This window comes from Xyrauchen texanus, chromosome 25, assembly GCF_025860055.1.
Source record: "Xyrauchen texanus isolate HMW12.3.18 chromosome 25, RBS_HiC_50CHRs, whole genome shotgun sequence".
Classification (NCBI taxonomy): Eukaryota; Metazoa; Chordata; class Actinopteri; order Cypriniformes; family Catostomidae; genus Xyrauchen; species Xyrauchen texanus.
Genome location: NC_068300.1, coordinates 32,032,636 through 32,050,985, shown reverse-complemented (window position 1 = coordinate 32,050,985; position 18,350 = coordinate 32,032,636). Strand labels below are relative to the sequence as shown.

At 38.5% G+C, this 18,350-nt stretch overlaps 1 protein-coding gene and 1 long non-coding RNA gene across 3 annotated transcripts in view; one reads left to right on the top strand and one right to left on the bottom strand.

Annotated features, from left to right (window-relative positions):
• LOC127618574 (zinc finger protein 512B-like) overlaps positions 1-18,350 on the bottom strand; it is a 63,298-nt gene that overhangs the window by 37,482 nt on the left and 7,466 nt on the right. The gene's annotated exons all lie outside the window — the stretch shown is intronic.
• LOC127618576 (uncharacterized) lies at positions 1,430-2,149 on the top strand. The gene is made up of 3 exons (XR_007967460.1): positions 1,430-1,502; positions 1,819-1,877; positions 1,970-2,149. It is a non-coding gene; the product is annotated as an uncharacterized LOC127618576 (long non-coding RNA).

Sequence of the window (18,350 nt, the reverse complement as noted above, 5' to 3'; positions counted from 1 at the left end):
CCCTGACATCTTATCATCCAAGACATTGTATTTCCAATCCAGAATCAACATGTCCAACCCCAGCCAACTGCATCTCCACCTTCTCATCACTTCTCCATCCACCATCCACATTCACTGTGGAAGAGCTCTTGACACAGTTTGAGAATAAACTGACCATCGTTCAACTAATTCTCACTCAATGCTAAAACAACCCAATGATTCTGTCACCCACTCCTCGTTTGAGATCATCTAAGACAAGAAAATACGCCAGCTTGTCACAGACTACTTGCCCCTAGTTCCCATTTCCTTTCATCTTCTTCAAGAGATCTCCTATGATCTTTTGCCTTGCCAGCTTTCTACTGCCAAAACAATCTTCTGACCCACTTTGTATTAGATGTATTTAACTACTACTCAATGATTTTATACAATGTACATATTATGTACAGACATGTTGTTGCATTGTACTTACATTTAAAGTACCTGCATTTAATTATATCTCTACTTACACTTTAAGTTTAATTGATTAACAAAAATTAACAAAGAAATTTGTTACAAAAATGGGAATCCCAATATGTTGAATGACATTTTCAAAAGATCTCAATACTCAATTCTCATATACTGTAGGTCACCGAGTGTAGTAACCTCCTCACAATCAAGTCTTGACCTGCAGAAAGTGGACTTATTAATACATCATTTAGGGTTCAGCCATATGTTCAAGGCAACATTTAAATATATGTCTGAATTAAACCCTCTGGATACTTTTGTCTATGCCGAGTGCAAATACGAGATAGAGGGGTGTAACTTAACTTCTTCGATTAGTTTGATAGCAGGGCTTTGCAGTGGCGAAATAGAGGCAATAACTTTCTGTTCAATACAAAACCAGGGAGGGGCTCTCTCAGGTGGAAGCGACCAATAAGCCAAATGTCTAAGACCGAATGCATATGTAACATCTGAGGTTGTTACCCATCCTACCAACCACCAGAGGGAGCCCTCTCCTGAATACTGATCTTCACCCATTTCTTCACTGCTCATTTCCTGTTTACTACATGTATAATGTATTGTATACATATAGCCATGCAGTTCCATTGTTCTGTGCAAAATGTTGCCAGTTTGCCCTGCCTGTGTTTCCATTGCCATTGCCTATTGATTCATGTTATGACCATTGCATGTTTTTCTGGATTTACTGCTTTTTGGTAAACCCTTTGTTTTGTTTGCCTGGTTGGACTGTCTATTTGGTTTATTGGATTTATCTGCCTGCTTTATGACTACGTCTCTCTTCCTGCTGTTTTAGGTTGTTTGCTTGTGTATCTTTTAATAAACTTCCTGCACATGGATCCTAACACCGTCTCCATGGCCAGTTCGTTACAGGATACTTAGCCTACCATGTCTCACAGCTACAGGCTGCATTTGCACACCAGTGTGAGGGTTTAAAGGGTTATCAAGACCAGCTGAACAACCTATGAGCCGCCAATGAATGTTTGACTCACTACATTCACTCACTGCCAGCTCCCCGTGCTAAACCGGTAAGCCTTGCTCATCTTGACAAGTTTGATGTTTCTGCTGAGAAATGCCAGGTTTTTTTAAGACAGTGTAAAGTTTATTTCTCTAATCAACCTAAAACAATTTAATCAAGATACCAAGAAATGTACCTTTATGATGGCTCTGCTTAAAGCACTCGATTTGGCCGCCGCTGTTTAGGACAAAGATCCTCAAATCCAGACCTCGTTTGACTAGGTCAAACGTTTGACCGAACCTATACAAGTTGTTTACGCTGTGTTTCTATGGAGGAATGCCAATATCGACATAATGAAATACTTTACTTTTACTGCGGTGAACCAGGTCATCTTAATGCTGCATGCCCACACAAGAAATCAAGTTCCCCTGAATCAAGGCTGAAAGTGAGTACCACAAACTTTGTATCACCTATCCTTCACCATTTTTTGTTGCCTGTAGCAATCTGCTTTGGTGATCATATTTTTTTTTTTTACAGCTTTAATGGAATCTGGGGCTGCTGTGAATCTCATAAATCAAGAGATCGTACAAGAAATCAATATACCCACCAGTCAATGCATTCCAACGATTAAAATCACCACAGTTGACAACACTCCCATTGGTACTGGTATAACCCAACAGACTTTTCCCATAACCATCGAGATTGGACTATTTCATGTGGAGAACATTTCACTGTATGTCATAAACTCACCCAATCACGCTCTTATCATGGGTCATCCTTGGCTGGCCATCCACGATCCTTCTATATCCTTGAACCAGGGTGAGCTCACGAAATGGTCAAGTTTCTGTCATGAACATTCTCATGTTGCTGTCTCCGTGCCTTGTCTTACCACCAGCATTAAAAGCCCTGAATTCCAAAAAGTAATCATGATTGCCGAGGACTTTGCAGAATTCAATGAAGTCAAAGCTACTCAACTTCTTCCTCACCATCCATTGAACTTCTGCCTAATACAGCTCCACCTAGAAGCAAGGCTTATCCATTGTCACACCCCAAGACACTAGCTATGGAAAATTACATTGAGGAAGCCCTTGCCTTCGGTTACATCTGTCCCTCCACCTCTTCAGCAGCTGCAGGTTTTTTCTTTGTGGAGAAAAATTATGGAGGTCTACGTCATGTATCGACTATCAAGGCCTGAACTCTGTCACTTTGAAATAACGTTACCCACTGCCACTTATACCCTCAGCCCTTGAACAACTCCGTAAGGCTAAGATTTATACTAAGCTCCATCTAAAAAGTGCTTATAACCTCATCAGAATCAGAAAAGGAGATGAGTGGAAAACTGCATTTATCACCACCAGGGGGCACTATGAGTAACTCTGTTTTCCAGTCTTTGGTCAATGAGATTTTAAGAAACCTACTGAATCGGTGTGTGGTGACCTATATTGGCGACATCCTTATCAATTCTCAAAACATGTCAGGACAGTTCTATCACATCACCAGGAACACCAGCTACTTGTTAAGGCAGAAAAATGTGAGTTTCATATCTCCCATACCACATTCCTAGGTTACAATATCAGCTACCAAGGTGTAGAAATGGATGTCTCTAAAATCACAGCAGTTACCGAATGGCCTCGACCTTCCACAATCAAAGAACTACATTGATTTCTGGGCTTTTCCAATCTCTACCGCCACTTCATCAGAAACTACAGTATCATTGCAACACCACTCACATCATTGCTCAAGGGAAAACCCAACAAGTTGCCATGGAATGACGCTGCATACCAAGCCTTCGTCTCCCTTAAGTCAAGCTTCACAACCCGCTCCTATAATGAAACACCCGACCCCAATCTTCCTTTCATAATTGAAGTAGATGCTTCTGATTGTGGGATTGGAGCGGTCCTGTCACAACGTCATGATATCTCAGACAAGATTTACCCTTGTGCATTTTTCTCCAGTCATTTTTCAACTTTTCCCAAACGCATTCCAAATCTGTCTTGATTGCTAGCACATTAGCAGCTAATTCACTCTCTGATGACTCCAGATAATCGACCCGTCTTAAGACATCCCCGATTCTTGTAACCAGTTCAGAGAATTTCGCCTCCATCACCACAATCGATCAGCGAATAACAGCCAGATTCTCCAGGTCCGCTATGACCTTCGTCAACATCACAGACATGCTGGAAAGTTGCTGTTGAATTTCTCCCGCTGCACTGTCCAAATTGAGTCCCTGGTCTGCTGCCCAGTCTGAGGTAACAGCTTGAGCACGTAAGTGTCTTTCTCCAGAACACCAGAGCCTGAGGATTTTGAATTCTTTGACATGTTGACTTCATAGAACAGTTATGTAGCAGGGTGTATCGAATCTCACCAGTTTATGACATAAAATGAATTAAAAACTAGCAAAGTGAGCAGAGCTCGTCATTCACACATCCGACCCCCGAATGGCACTATGTGACTCCCCCAGACTTACACTTTTAAAATTAACCCCTAAATGCTACCCTTATTTCTAAACCAACTGGTACTTCTATCTAAGCAGCAAATGTGAATCTTGTGAGAATTTTGTAGAACAACACGAACCCACACAATAAATAAATTGTATTTTGTATATATATATATATATATATATATATATATATATATATATATATATATATATATATAGTATATATACACAATACAATAAGATAGATAAAGGAAGCTATATTTGTGCAGAGAGCCACACAAACAGCTTTTCACTTCGAGAAGTCTTGCTTCTTTAATTCTTTTAGTTTAGTCTTTTAATGTGCCAATGCTACAGCCGTCAAAGCGCCACTTGTTTACTGTCGGACATCAGATCTTCTGCTGTGGGTAATGTTGCTGTTATTATGCATAATCCACAGGTTTGTGAGGTATTGTGGAGAGTATTTTTCAGGAGTCGTTTTTTAGATTCTGTCTGACACTGACAAAATAAATAGTTCAGCTCTAAAAAGGCTCATCAAACTGTTGGATGCCGTGAACTACATGCTGTGTTCCCACAATGTTTATAATCTAACAGCTATGTACTTTTAATGCTCATTAAAGCGCATCACAAATTATATATAAATATCTTAAACAAGATATATGTACTTAACAAGCAATATAGCATAAGATATTAAATCTTTTTTTTTTTATTAAATTGACTAAATTTAGTAAGGTTTATGCTTAAAAAAAAAATAAAAAATCCTAGTCGACTAATAGCTCAACCAGTGCATTGACTAATCGATTATGGAAATTGGTAGTTTTGAAAATATTTACCTGAAATTTCTGTATTACAGAGTGAAAGAATGGTCATGTTAGACATAACTGTTTTTCAATAAACATTTCTTTCTATTATATATAAAAATAAAAGGGGGGGTTAACAGCTAAATGTAACATCAAATCGCAATACTTACCGAAATGCAACATATTGAATCGGCTACAAGATACTGTTGTAATTTTTCAAATCATAAGGTCTGTGGCAATTCCCAGCCCTACTACGCATTGTCGTTATTAACTGGAAATGTTGACTATGTCGAGACAACATCAAATATACTATGTACCAGGGAAATTTAAACTAATATGACAATAAAAAAGACCATGATGGAAATTTTACAATCTCTCTAAAGCTGGCACTTGCATGTCAACGAATCATTAACTCAGCTTCACGATTGCTGTAACAAACCAGATAGTCATGATCTATCAGCAGATTAATATTGTGGAGGATGAGAGTTTAAGAGAATTAATACCCATTGCAACCTATGGGGAAACTAGTTATTTTTTTGCATCTGATCTTTTCTGTTTTTATTTTCTGCTGTATTATTAAATCTATTAATGTTATTATTAATTAAATGTATTTGATATGTATAAATGTATTAAATTAATTCTTTTTGGACAACAACCATATGGTCAACCTAGTTAAAGGAACTGTGTTGAAGCTGGATGAAACTAGATTAAACAGCCCTGACATTCTAAACAGCAGTTATGAGGTTAGCACGATAACATTGTGCCACACAAACGCTAATTACAAGGCTTTTCAATCCACACATCACCTCCTTTATAGACATTCTCTATGCAGTTACTGTACTAACACTAACTGTAGAAACTGTTGTGTTTTGGCAGAAATGTTGTATATAATTACAATAAATTTTAATATTATTATAATTATATTAAATATTGTATATTTTGGGAATTTAAGTCACTTTTATGGAGATAGTTTTTATAGTTTCTTCATGTGTTTAGGATATTGTTTTTCCATGAAAATGTTTATAATCTGTTATTTTAGAAACCATAATGATATGTGGCCACGGTAATGAGGAGCATGGTCTTACTAACACCACAGTTAACCTCTAGATACTATGCAAGCACTACATTTTCATAAGGGCAACTACAAAGGAGAATTTAACAAAAGAGTTGTAAAGCTTGGACCCCAATGAATTAAGGGCGGATTTGTGACTTGATTAGGATTTTTAAATATATTCAGTTCTAATGAACGTCAATAACAATGTTTGAGCATAACCCATCAACAAATAAGTGTTAATTAACTTTATATAGATTTAATTGTTGCTATATCAGTAGAATTATTTCTGTATTTAAATCAGTGATTTACTGTTAAATGTGCATTTCTACTTTGCAAAAAATAAAATAATAAAAAAAATTGTATATTAATATCATTAACTGCATTTGCTATTCAAATTTTCTATTATTATTTATTATATTATTATTATTTAAACACCCTAAACACCTTGACCCTATCCTCGACTTGGCTCCTCATTGAGTAGGCTACTGCAAGTCTGTTATTGTCGGTCTATTTTACAGTCCTAAGACCACCACCCAATTTGTTTTCCTATATCTTCTCATGTCGTGCACTGTTCATCTAGCCTGTCCTGGCAAGTGCTTAAGTCTCTTTGGTAAGAAAGTAAAATGTTTCCAACTTATTAAAGTTGTGGTCTAGCGGTTAGCGCACATGCTCCTATACATTGAGCTCTCATTTGGGCGATGCAAGTTTGAATCTGGTCTGTGTTCGTATACAAGCACATAGTTCTTTGTTTCAAGCCCTTAAGGTAGTTTTAAAAACACAAAACAAGAAACACACACAGTGAAAAGCAGAATCAAATTTTGTGTATTCGAAAATCTGCAGGGACAACCACAGAAGCTATAGAGGGTCTGCTCAAGCCATTAAGGGTGTATAATATCATAACCAAGAGCTGGACACATTGGCTGCCTCTCTCGCTATTTCCACTTTCTTTCATTGTTCTAGAAAACAGAGCAGCAACAGATTTCCCCACTATTAGGCCTTTTCCCAGAAGAGAGCAATATCAGGGGTCAGAGCATCTCAAAAATAAAACCTTAGGAGAAATTATACTAGTAGAATAAAAAGAAAACTTGGACCTGCAAAAAACTGCAAGTTCCCAGTATAAAGTTTGTGAATGTGAATATATTCACAATGTAGCATGGCCTTATTGCTTACATGATTACAATATTAGGTAAACAAATTTTCATTTAAGTGTTATTTTATTAAGCATATCCATTCATTGCCATCCTTCCGCTTGGAGATATAGTCCCTAAAATATCAGTGTTGCTTTGCAAAAGAAATAAAAATCTGCTAAGTGTTCTGTGCAGTGCTGTGGTAAAAAAGGTCACAGCTGTTCTTATATTGTGGATTTTCGCACAGCTGGAACACTGTACTGACCAATCAGCATCCATTTTTATAATCAATATTATATCATTTATTATTCACATGTATAATGTCGCTGTTGAATGAATCATAAAACAGCCAAAACGCTGGTATTTTTAAAGCTGGCATCCAAACTCAAATGACTCAAAATGAGCCAGTGTGTAAAAGAGCAGAGCAAACTAAATTCCTGAATGGATTCAGATTTCTGCAGCAATAGTGAGACTAGGGAGATGAGTGATGTGTGTGTGTGTGTGTAAGCATGTATTTATCACTTTGTGGGGACCAAATGTCCCCATAAGGATAGTAAAACCCGAAATTGTTGACCTTGTGGGGACATTTTGTTGGTCTCCATGAGGAAAGCAGCTTATAAATCATACTAAATTATGTTTTTGAAAATTTAAAAATGCTGAAAGTTTTCTGTGAGGGTTAGGTTTAGGGGTAGGGTTAGGTTTAGGGGATAGAATATAAAGTTTGTACAGTATAAAAACCATTATGTCTAAGGAAAGACCCCATAAAACATGGAAACACAACATGAGTGTGTGTGTGTGTGTGTGTGTGTGTGTGTGTGTGTGTGTGTGTGTGTGTGTGTGTGTGTGTGTAAGCATGTATTTATCACTTTGTGGGGACCAAATGTCCCCATAAGGATAGTAAAACCCGAAATTGTTGACCTTGTGGGGACATTTTGTTGGTCCCCATGAGGAAAGCAGCTTATAAATCATACTAAATTATGTTTTTGAAAATTTAAAAATGCTGAAAGTTTTCTGTGAGGGTTAGGTTTAGGGGTAGGGTTAGGTTTAGGGGATAGAATATAAAGTTTGTACAGTATAAAAACCATTATGTCTAAGGAAAGACCCCATAAAACATGGAAACACAACATGCGTGTGTGTGTGTGTGCGCGAGCACATACAAGGATCACTAAAGAAGGCGGAAAAGGATCCATTTCCCTTGACTCAAGGTCCCTGCACTGACTCTTAAGGGCTGAATTGATTTTTAAACTACTCTCTATAAAGCTGTGGACACATCATTGGCCTTTCAGAGCTTGTTCTAGGCTTCATCTCCAGCAATCATCTGGGACACACAGGGACACAAAGTCTGCGACAGTCCAAGCATCCAATAATTCACTGCTGTTGATAACGCTCCAGGAATATGTTGTCCTTGTACATTAATCCAGAACCAGCACGAATCAAAAGAATTGTAATCAGAAGCTGCTAAAAACATTTTTTATTGTTTTGTTTTTTGTTGTTGTTGCTTTTCTTTTTTTGTCTTTTTGTCCTGATTTGAGGATCCACATTAAATAAATGATACCAAATAAATGTTTGCCTTGTGGTGATAGCTGCCAATGATTTATATCTCATCAGTACCCTGATGTTAAGAAATAAGGGTTTGTCGGTTAAAGGATGAAAATATCATCAAGATTTAATGTCAACAATCTGACACTGACTTGATGAAAAGGACAAGAATCAATATCTTCCCTTAAGTCTCATTCACTTACATTTACATGCACAGTTACAATTGTGCAACAGCAAGTTTTTGAGAAGTTGAGCTACTGTTATCATCTGTCTGTCCAAGTATACAGTACATGATACAATGCGTGATCGAATATTTGAAGGAAGATGTCAGCTAAAGGACTGTTGGTTATACACGCTGGGCATCACGTTGAGGCCTATAGTGGTTTGATAAACGTGTACACGTGCTAGACGAAGCTGAGCTAAAATCGCATTGCCTAGGTCTGAGTTTGCAAAAATCCTTTACTTGACATTTTAAGTTTAAGTTTAGTCTGACTGAAATCACTCTTTTAAAGTGCATGTAAACATACTGACTGACAGCTCCTTGTAGTGACAACAACCATTGGAGATGTGATGTGGCGACAGTTGAGTTAAAATGTTATGAAAATGAGGAGCGATGCGATGCAGCGACTAGACCTTGAAGTTCAAATGATCAATCTCTTGTAAGATACTGGAGTCGAGTGTTATTGTCAGCTATTTCACTGTTATACATGTGTTGTCTCTGCAATATACAAGGATATTGTAGAAAATCCTAACAACTCTGACCTGATTGAAGCCCCGCCCACTATCAGCAGCTGCATTGCCACTAATGAGATGGCAGCCTTTATAAGTGAGGTTGTTGAGTGTTTGCCAGTTCCTTTTGTTCCTCTAGATCTCCAGCTTGGGACCTCTATTTGTTGGCGCTATAAACTTGTGAATTATGTAAGTCATGTTTATGTTATAATCAATATTATACACCTGTCCAGGGTGTCCCCCGCCTTTCGCCCAATGTTAGCTGGGATAGGCTCCAGCCCCCCGCGACCCTGTACACAGGATAAGCGGTTGACGATGGATGGATGGATGGATGGATGTTTATGTTATAATTCTTCTTGCAATGTCTGTTTTGTCATTAAGAAAGTAGTTTCTGTCTATAAGTAATTATGATATTGTTTATGCATGTACTGTATATTCATGTCTTTTGTGTAATATGTTTTAGAATACAACTGGTTGTACAATTGTGAGTCCTCCCAAAATGTATTGTTATTGGTCATGATGAATAAATCAAGAAAATGTATGTTTTTCTCAAGGTGTTTTAATTGGAACACTGATACTCCTACGATTCAGTATTCCTTGACCTCCCTCAAATATTTTACATGGTCCTTCAAGCCGGATTTGAGTATTACAATGGACTTAGACCTATCTATTGGTCAATCTCATGTAACATTCCACCCACTGTCTTGATGACTCTTCCTGGGTCTAAGCATCCCTGAATATTCCAATCCATAGCACAGTTTACATGGATGCCCCTGTGTTTAAACCTATCTAGTCCAGCGCTATTAACCCAATGATGGAAAAACTGAGGCAGCTGAAGTTCTTTACTGAATGGCCAAGAGATAAAAGGGCTCAGTGTTGGGTTTAACCAGATGTAAACATGAAATTATCAGTCCTTCAGTTAATTTCTTCTTCGCCTAATGCAGGTTCCCCGGTCCAGACTTCCAAGGGCAAGCCTGCAAGACCTTTGGCCCAGCTTAAGTTGGTAACCAATACCAGATGTCACCAGGTCTTAGTAGACAGCCTTTGCCCCCAGTCAGGTCCTGGCTGATCCTCCCTCCTCCTGGCCTTAACCTGGCCAATGTAGAGATTTCCTCTAGTTTTGTCCTGGCTGATCTACTTCAACCTCACCACTTTGACCTGGCTGACCAATAGAGTTCCCCAAGTTCTGTCCCGTTTGATCTGCCTCAACCTCTTAGCCCTGACCTGGCTGACCTAAATAGTTCCTGTCCTGGCTGGTCTTCAACCTCCCCATGGCTCTGACCTGGTCATCATAGAAAGTTTCCCTTGGTCATGTCCCGGCCAATCAAGAATTCCCTCTTAGCCCTTTCTTGGTTTAACTAAACATTTCTCCCAGTTCTGCCCGCACAGACTACTGTGCTATTCCTGACCCAATCAATGTGTTTCGCAGGTCTTGTTCTGCCTTGGCATCTTCCTAGCCATGGCCTGGTTAAGCTAAAAGTTTTATTTTAGCTGATCACTTCCCATTTACGATTACCTAGGATTTTCATCTCCACTCTTGGGTCATCTGTTCCTGGACTCCTGGAAGTTTGTGTGCCCCCACCTCCAGTTTATTCTCTGGTTCCCCAGCTCATGGCCCATCACTCTGTTATCTCCAGTTTTGTTATAACTGTGTAATAACTGCATAATAACTTTGTCCACCCCCCTCCTCCACCCCTGTTATAATGGTTGCTACGCCCCTAATTTCAGTGATTTTGATTCATGCATAGATAGTCATTCATTTTGCTCATTATATATTGCATTATGAAAGCAAATATGAATACACGCTCACACGGCAATCCTAAATTTGGTTAAATGTAATAAATGTTTACATTTATTCACTATGTAGCATGCCCTTTCATCCTTTATTGCTTTATTTAATCTTAATGAATATATAAAAAGACAAATAAAAGCAGATTAAGAACCTAAGTCACACAACAGGAAATGGTTAACTTTCCAATCAATGTCCCTCTCAAATACAGGTAATTACTCAAAACTCTATTTAGAGAGAACATGGTCTCATCAGTGACTCTGTGGAATGGGTGGAGCTCAGGCTGTGAACAGATGGACACTATGCAGTGGGTCAGGAATGAGCTCCGTTGTCCCCGGCGACCTGGCGCCTGACAACCTCAGCACCACAGCAACACCACCATCCAAAAAAGAAATTATGAATCAGGTGACTATTGTCTAATGTATAAAGGACAACGAAGGTGTCATTAACAAACATTGTGGCTCCAAAAAGTATTTGGACAATTAAGCCACACTTTCATTGCATTATATAACAAAATATTAAAGTAAGTGACATCTGAAAACGAAAAATGCTACAGATTTTCTCAGAACTAGCTTTACTTTTGTTAGCCACTTTTGTAATCATTTGTTTTTAAGGTGCTGTTGCTTAAAGTGTACATGGGTTATCTTGTTTTAAAATATGACACTTGGTTTGATATGTTGTTATCTAATGCAATGACATTTATACATTTTAATTGTGGCTTGAGAGTTCAACTAAGTAGAACCACTACATAACTGTGTGATAACTTAAAACCTGAAAAATGAATCTTTTCTTTAGTATGTGTAGCAATTTTTCTAGTCTCTCTGACAGAAAAAAGGCCAATTATTCAGAGGCATATGTTACACTCGCACAAAAGGTTCTTAAGACATGCAGTCAAAAAGTGTGTCTGCTCCGCACTTCACTACAATTACAGCAGTCAGTAAGAATGACCTTATTTGTTCCTACGGACTATTACAGCTGCACTCGCCAACTGCACACAGCTGTTGCCAACGGCTATCCAATGCCTCAGCAAGCCCTACAGTCATTCAGCTTTCCACAGGGAAACTTACTAATACCAGAAGAAAGAGACTGAGATAAATAGATTGAAAGAAGGAGAAAAGGAGGGAAAATATGATTGGGATTTATCAATAGACAGAACACCCCCTAAAAAATTGACTCCGGCCCATTGAATTGTTGAAAAATAATGCACACCCAATGTGTTACCGTCACAACGTGCATTACCAGCTCAGGTGTGCATTATTATTTAACTGTCCTGAGTCCATTATTCCACTTATACCACGGTTACCACACCTTAAGACATCGTTATGGGGTTTATCTCAAGACATTTTCTGGTTTTCGTCCCTAAAACACTCTTGTGAGTGGAACTACTTTCTTCCACCACGGATTCAGTGTCTTACTTTAACAGGCTACAGTCCGAGCCTTCGTTGCTAATTCGAAAACGTCACGTTAGAAATTGCAATGGAGACTTGCGGTGATTTACTCGATGACTAACTGAAGTAATAATGTAGAGTGTATGTGCATGTATGTGTGAGTTTGTATTTGAGGGATCGAAAGAAACTCATAAAATGAGAGGGATCAGTTGTGGGATTACCTTTTTGTTGTAGCTCTTTTCAGAAGTAACATGGCTTCAAAATCACCAAGATGTGTGTCGCCATATTCCCGTTATATACCTTAACTTTTTCATCTCCACTGAGATGCAGGAGTGCTCTGACATGACTACTCTGTTTTTCTCTTACGAGTATGTTTGGGTCTTAAGTGTGTGTGTGTGTGTGTGTGTGTGTGTGTGTTACGCTTATGTGTGTCCACGAGTGTGGGAGTGTGTGTGTGAGCAGGGGTGCGTGAGGGTTTTTCACAGAGATATTTCAGATAATATAGAAACCATTGTATTGATCAAGTGTATCTAGCTTTGATACAGCTCAAGCCTTCTTTGCTAATTAAAAAAACGTAATTTTAGAAGTGTGTGTGTGTGTGTGTGTGTGTGTGTGTGTGTGTGTGTGTGAGAAGGGGGGTTGCGTGGTGTTTCTATTACAGCTATGTGAGGCTGATTAGGGTGAAATACATTGAAACTTTAAAAGATATTTCAGATAATATAAATTTTTCATGTTGCGGGGGGTGCGGTTCTATTTGTTGGTCGTGACTCATGTGTGTACGTACGTGCGGGGAGACAAAGAAGTCAGAGGGCTCTTTTTAACCGAAACTGAAATAAATGTAGGATATTTTAGACATTGTTTGATGTTCTTAACCAATAATTTACTTTAACCAATGTATTTGTTTTAACTGGTTATTTTGTTGTGGTAGCCTGTAGCGCTCTTTGAAATAACAGAAATAATTTGGTGAAGTGATATGGAACCGTTATGCGGTCAAGTCCTGGAACTCCTTTATAGATGTACATTTACTTATAATTGCACACCTTAGAATGTCTGTGAACCAATCAGAATCAAGCATTCAACAGACCTGTGGTATAAATATATATATATATTTACACCACACAACCATACTACATGATCTGACTGTTAAAAATCTGTTTCTTTTAGGGCTGCACAATAATGACAAAAAGTCAAATAGTCATTTATTTCCCTTGATTTTCTAATCGGGATTATACATTTCGATAAATAGAACTTGCATTAAAAATATATATATATATTTAGGGCAAATGCATGACATACACATTCAAAACAAGTTGAGAACCGTGTTCATGTGAGACATAAAACATGCATCAGACAATAAGTCTGAATCTGTGGAATTTTTCAACAAAATCAGCAGAGAAAATGACAAAGTCAGTTTCTGTCTGGGCCTAGATGAATCTAAACACTCTGATTCATCATTGCGTTCATGCTCATAATGGACATTTGATTGGTTGCAGCGCATAACTTTTGTTTTTAACAGGTATTAAATTATTTATTTGACTTATGCAAATGAAGCACATTTTTAGTTCAACACAACATTTTAATGCATTTCTACAGTGTAGTTTTTATTTATTTATATGAAGACCCTATCCAAGTACTGAATGAAAGACAGTGAAACGTTCCCGTTTTTCAGAATTTGTGGGCCTCGTTTGAGAGTATGCTACAATTCATATGCAAAATAAAAGGCTGAAATTAGCTGAAATGTTTTTATGCTTATCCCAAGAAGTCCTATGTGGAAAAAGACAAATCTCTTTAATATCCCCCCAAAAAGATCCAGTTAAAACATGTTTATCAAGTAGTGTTGAAGGGGGCCTATCATGGAAAAAAAAAGAATTATCCTGGCTCTTTTGAAATCAAAGATGTAGGCTACTATGTAAAGATACTATAACCTCACAACTCAAATCCCCTCACCAGTACACCCAGACATGTATTTAAACTACAGGTGCACAATATATTGACAACAAATAAAATATTTGCTGACCCACAATCTCAATAAAAGAGCTACTTCCTCGTTCCCTGGGTCATCTGGCCCACAAATGCCATTCTCACTGCAATCCGGCGCCAAACATTGGCAGTCCCAGCACCCTTGCCTGCTGGTTCTGACGAGTCCAGAGGACGCCTACAAAGGACCTCCTCCTCAATCACAAGATCTAAGTGGCCTACCACCTGCTGTCATAGACACGATCAACCAAGCCAGAGTTCCCTCTACCAGGCAGCTTTAAGCCCTAAAGTGGTGTTTGTTCACGAATTGGTGTTCTTCCCAATCTGAAGACCCTCGGAGATGCGCAGTCGGGTCAGTGCTCTCATTTTTGCAGGAGAGGCTGGAGGGGAGGCTGTCCCCCTCCACCTTGAAGGTTTATGTAGCCACTATATCAGTTCACCATGACGCAGTCAGATGCCGGTCGCTGTGTTTGTAGCAACTCCTCCCTCGCTATGTAGGATCTACCACCTCGCCACTTCCACATGTGACCTGAAAAACCATGTGATGTATTCGCCACATTTAACCTACCCCCAGCCTCAGCAGGATGTGTTCTCCACTGGGTCTTTTCCCCCTAAAAGAGTTGGAAAAGAACGCCTTCCCCGAAGTGTGTTATAGCGTTAAGTGGCCCCAGCCACTTTAACTCTATGCGAGAAACATAGAGAGAGAAAAGGCACGGCTGGCGCGGCCTGCTCCCATTCTTGACACGTCACTTGTTCCCTTCTTCGGGGGGGAACCTAATAAGTTTATGACGTTTTTATGGGCGTTGGGGAAGGGTACGTGCAGTCTGATGCAGCCTGCTGCTTTGGCATACAACTGCCTGCCCGCCCCTGCATCAGCAGCTTACGTACACTGTTCAGCTTATGGCGTGATTGAATAGGGACCCCTAGTTTCGCTTCATTCGACACAATGTCGAGTGAGCGACAGATGGGGAACATCTAGGTTACTGTTACGAGACGTTGTGTCCCCCCGGCCATGATGCTGTACTGAGCCACTGTAATGGCCGAACATTTTTCTCGGCTCCTCAGTGCAAAACCTGAATTGACAGATGCACGATTCCCTCCTTTTATACCCGTATGTCCAGGGGAGGGACATGCAAATTCTGTCTGCCAATTTCTCATTGGCCTTTTCTCAAGTTCAGAGGTAACCCTTCAAGCCTTCAAGAAAGACCCCTAATGTCGCTTCATTCGACGCAACGTCTCGTTCCCTCCATTAGGGAACGGAGGTTACAACAGTAACCAAAATGTTTCATGTAAACAATAAAGGTACCATATTCTTCTCTATGGCACCATCCATTCCAGGAAAAAAAAAAAAAACAGGCTGCAGGCCTATGAGTTTTATCTTTCAGCTGCCGACGTCTAACTGATTAAGACCAGACAACTGTCTCGCACCCTTGGCAGAAGAAGCCATACACTTGCAACCACATACATGCTTTCACACACAAAGAAAGACAATTCAAGTAAGGCACTTTGGGTTTACCAACACCATATGGAGGCTTGCCTGAATGCTTTCAGTTGGACTGACTAATCGGTGACATTGTGACATCATAACCTCAGCTAGTAAACCCTTTTGTTTCGTCTGAATTCTTTGCAGACACATTATTTATAAGTTATAATATAAGCAACAACCACAGGCCACAAATAGGAAGCCAAAAAGTACATATAAATAAATCTATACCTCCAAACTAAAAAAAAAAGATGCCTTCTTCGCTGCTTACATTGAGAAAAATATTAACCTAAAAAATGTTATTCATGTGGTAACATCTAAATTAACTGGTTTTATCAAATTAAAAAATATTGAACCAACTAAATTTACATGATAAATTAGGTTACACAGAAGTCATTTTAATGGGTAAAATCAAATACAAATAGATCCTTGAGGCAACATTTGCAGGATACCACTATTTTAACTGTATGATGTCCTACAAACCCTGTAAACGCAATTTGGCGATTGGTGGAAAAGAAATACAAACTTTCATCTGATGGAGGTTTCGAAAAAAAATGTCATAGTTGAATTAGACATTATGAAACTTTGGAAGCCAGTCTGAAACCACTTTCAATATAAGTTACCTTACATACTTTTTAACATGGCATCTTGGCTGTGAGTAATTGCTATAAACTCAACTGGTAAAGCGTTAAAGGTGGAGGAAGTCATTTTAATCGAACACACTTTCTGTCAAATTCCACTAATATCTCTTCACGGTCCGCTAGCTGTCCATTCTGTGGGTGCGCTGAAAAATATAAATCTGGTGTTTGTACACCGCTCTGGCTCTGTAAATGGGAAAATAAACAAAGTGGATCAGACCGATCCACACAACACTACTCCAGCTTCTGAAGGAGCTCTGAAGGGAGGGTGTGTTTGTCTGTCTGTTGAGTTCAAATATCAACAGTCTTTCTCAGGAATCGCTTACTCCACCTATAAGTGAATATAAACAGGCAGGATAAAAAAAATCTGATTTGTGTTATTACATCCAGATTATTGAATATTTACTTGAATACTTGAAACACTTCAAGCACTTACTTAAAAATACTTGAAAGCTACATGTACATGCCATTGTTTTCATTAAATTTGTTCATATTTATTTTAATATTACAAATTGTAATACATTTTTGCCAATAAAAGAATTGGCATTGGTATCGATTACTAAAACTTATGGAATCAGGAAAAACCTAGACTTCTATAAGTGTATTTATATTAGTTGTTGCTGCAGTTTCGAGGATTGGTATTGGTATGGACTGACCATAGAAGCCTTTAGACTGTATTTAGTTCTGCCTCAACAGTCGGCAGAACTACTAATGACAGACTGTTGTTCCACTAAATACGACATCTGTTCCAGCAAGCTTTAAATAAATGCATTAGGCACCCATGTTTGAACATCTAGTCTGTGTAGAGAGGAGGTGTTCATCTAAAAGGGGAGTCAAAAAAGTCAGCGATAAATATTCTCAGAAGGAGACAGTTCGGCCTGATGCTGTGAAAGTAATAAAATGCTCTTTGAAATCTGCAGTTAAATTCAAACAGCATGGCCCCGGTGCACAAATATCATTCTCCCAGCTCATTCGTGAATCAACGCCAAGTTTGTTTTCCAGCAGGCCTCTGCCAGTAAGACGGACTGCGTTCACTTTACTCTGAACAAAGAATTATGGGATTGGTGAGTTCAAAGCAGTAGCTACAAAATCTTCTAGATCAAATTTAGCTTACAAACTAAAACTGTGTGTTATAGCTGGTGTATTTAACATTTACAAAACACTAAACAAATGGAGCAGCTAAACTGCATAATCATAGCACAACTCTCCGTTTAGCAAATATAAAAAATGTATTATTATTTTAGCCTATCAAATTACATTTACAAGAGACAGCCTCAATTTGTGACTAATAATGCCCATGCTGGCCTAATACTGAAACAAAAATGGCATGAATATGAAACTGCCCTTTCAAAGCACTTGACTGTTGTAAAAGGGAAACGAATGGCACTTACAAAAAGAATGGAGCAGAATTTCCTCACAAGAACTCTTTAAACAGCAATAGATGTACAGTACATACACAATTATGACATACCCCAAGATTTTTAGAATCAGGACGGATGCAAATTATTGGTAATAATTAAGATTCACTTGAGGATTTTCACAGTGCAGTTTAGTTTGTATGTGTTTTTTTACTGGTAATGAAGAGCAATGATAAAGCTGGCCAGAAAATAAGACTCATTTAGTTGGTTTATTGACAGGCCTGGGCAACAAAACTACATTTGTAAGTGGCTGCACAAGAATGCATCAATTACACACCTAATAAACAGCTTTGCTCTTCATTTTGTTGCATTGGTACTAAAAAAGCTTCCTGTTTTTCAGTAAGTGAAAAAGAGAGAAAGAAATAATAAATTGCCAAATGGGTCCGTACTTAATGACTAAAATCACTTAAATGCACATCACATCATATTTACGATCACCGGCCTCATATTTACCAAATTCACAGAAGGATTCCATATGATTCTGATTATAAATCCACTAAATGATTCTGGCTGCTTAATGATTCCACACTATTAAAAAC